Consider the following 3,165-nt stretch of genomic DNA (forward strand, 5'->3'; position numbering starts at 1 on the left):
CTCATCTTTATCGTATTTTTGTCCTTTCTCTGTGTATTCTGAGATATTCATGATTGTCTTTCACCTTATGGTTTGTTTTCTGCAGTATTAACTGGACTTTCAATGGCAATTTGACTTGTGCAATTTTATCTTCATATTGTTTTCAGTCTTCCTTATCTCATCCAGTTATCTTATTTCTACCTACCTCTCAGCTATATCCCCATTCATGGAAAACTGGAATTTTCTTTCTATTATCAATCTATTATTTCACAGAATTGCACTTACTCTTAAATTTTATTGGCCATAAAAGCAAATGCTTCTCCACATTTACCTCTGTTTTCCATAGTAAATATTCTTAAATGTAAACCTTTTTCTTATATCTTAAGTGCTATGTTCTTTTTCACCTAAGGTACAGAATTGTTTCAAAAATAAACCGTTTTGAGGATAAATTCTACCTGAGTGTGCTCACTGTCCCTCTAGTTGCTGTTAGAATCTTCTCAGATTTAACCTGGAAAGTATGGTGGTGTGCATGACCCCTGGCAAACATTTTTTTTTTTAAACATGGATCAAATCTAAATTCTCAGAACAAGTATAATATATCCTTTAGAGTATTGACTTTCAGTAGGAAACTTCAAAGGTAGACTAGGTTGCTTATAAAGTAGGTAATCCATATTTAAAAAATTCCACAACGACATGAATAAAGTCAACTGACAAAGAGTAAACTGCAAAACAATTGGCAATATTCATGTGGAGGTTAATGTCCTCAATTACATAAACATATATTGTTTATGATGGGGTTTGGGACCTGCTACCCCAAAATATGGCACCTTGGCACATCTAATATCTTAAGCTGAAGGAATCTGAGAAACGACAGGTACAGGAAGGACTCTCTGACCTTCCCTTGATACAGGTCATGAGACCGGCATTTGACAGGGGCCCTTCCTAGACCCAGAGGAAAGGACCACCCTTATCTCCAAAGACAGCAGGACACCAGAGGACTCAGCACACAGGCCTTGCTAACTCTGCCCCTGTTTCCCACCCACAGCTCACAAACTTTTGTCCTGTCATATTTTTCAACAACTTTCTACTCTTCACCAAACGTAGTACAAAAACACTCAGGCTTAACTATTCCTTCAGATCTTCATTTTCTTAGGAAGACTCCTGTGTTATGTAAAACTTAACATTAAATGAATCGGTATGTGTTTCTCTTGTTAGTCTGTCTTTGGTCCGTGTGATTTGCAAGCCCTCAGCCAATGCACCTAAAATGGGTAGGAAAAAAAGATTTTTTTTTCCTCCCCTACAGTTCTGATAAATATTATCAATTTATTATTTTAATATAAATTATTAATAAGGAAGAAATCAATTGTGTTTATTGAACAAAGGCCATGAATATGTAATTCACAGAAAAGGAAATGTAAATAATTTTTATACTTAGGAAAAGATTAACCTCAAAATAAAAGAATTACAAACTGAAACTCCAATAAGATAACATTTCTTACCTATAGTATTGGCAAAATGATGTGACATACTGGCTGAGCAAATGTTTGGAGAAATAGACATGGCATACATTGTTATTAGTGGTATAATTTTTACATAACCTCTACCAAAGTTGTCACTATCTATTAAAATTTAAAATGTGTGTACCATTTGTCTCAGCAATTTATCTTCAGATTTTTATCCTACAGATACTTACACATATGCTTAAAAACAATGTACTAGACTATTAATTGAAGCACTTTCTATAATACCAAGAGATTGAAAACAGCCTAAATATCCATCAGTAGGGGAATGATAAAATAAATTATAGTACATCATACAACAGAATACTACGCAACATTTGAAACAATGAGATTACTCTAGTTCTGATGTCGAGTGATTGCCAAGTCATATTGGAAAGAGTGGGAAAAGAAAACAAGGTGTTGGGTTGTGTTTATATCGAATTGTCTTCTAAGTGAGAGAAATAAAAGAAGGCACCTGTCTAAATGCTTGTGTGTGGATTGAGTGTCTCTATAAAGATGTAAGAAACAAATAGCATTGTTGACTCCTGGAAGAAGCAGGTGGGAAAGTGTGGAATATAGAGCTATTTTTCACTGTATACCCCTTTGTAACATTTGTTATTTGGCCATATGCGTAATTTCAAAATTACAAAGCTTTAATGAGGCTGCTTTAATACAATTGCCCATTTTTCATTCACAGGTGTTTCAACTGTTTTGCTTGTACATTTTAATGCTGACAGTTAAGGCAGGAATAATGTGACTTTTGTACAGGTTTTGATCTTAAGTTTCCCAAGAAATTCTATAAACTAAATGAAGGCTATTAAAAAAAAAAGAATGGAAGCAAAATTGTTGGCAGAGGTATCTTGACAGTAAATGCATTACATAGTAAACAGCTTTGAAGAGCAAGGAACAATGCTCAAATGTTGGTCCTTTGAAATTATACTTGATTCAGAAATCAAATTAATTACATTAAAAGAAGCTATCCAGTCGAGAGGACATAGGCCCACAGGTCTGCATATGTGGCAATCACAACGTGCACCTGGTGCTTTCTTCTGCTACCTCGAAAAATGTCAGGCCTTTGATCTTTGCTCCAAAATAATTTTACCTGTATTTCACATAGAGAAATTATCTCAGTCTTTATCATGTATTTTCGTTCACTTTTTCCTTTTAGCAGTTAAATTTAATTGCACTTTCTTTTCATCCAAGTGGGAATTTTCTCTTCATTAAGACTGCTGGATTGAGTTCCTAGTGTGCAGCTAATCTACAGCAGTCTTTAAAATAATATGCCAAGATTTTGAAAGGATTGGAGTTTGATGCATGAGCGTGGCTGCCTCATTTGTAATACTGTATTCAGGAAAAATTTAAAAGGACTTTACATCAATTTTCTAATCGAATAAGAATCAATTAATTTTTTAAAAAAACAGACACATACCTTGTATCTCATAGGGTGGCCGTGTTCAGATATTTTGGAAATATTTTCTCTCAGAATAGATGAGACAGTATTGGCCATAAGTTTATAATTGTTGAAGTGGGAATTTAGTTTCAAGAGGAGTTTATCAAATTAGTCTCTCTAGTTTTGTGTAGTTAAAAACTTTCCATGTGTTTTTTTAAAAAAATCTATTGTATATATTTGAAGTATACAATACGATGTTTCCTTATATACATATGTAGTGAAATGATTACTACATTT

Source organism: Eulemur rufifrons, chromosome 17 (assembly GCF_041146395.1).
Source record: "Eulemur rufifrons isolate Redbay chromosome 17, OSU_ERuf_1, whole genome shotgun sequence".
NCBI lineage: Eukaryota > Metazoa > Chordata > Mammalia > Primates > Lemuridae > Eulemur > Eulemur rufifrons.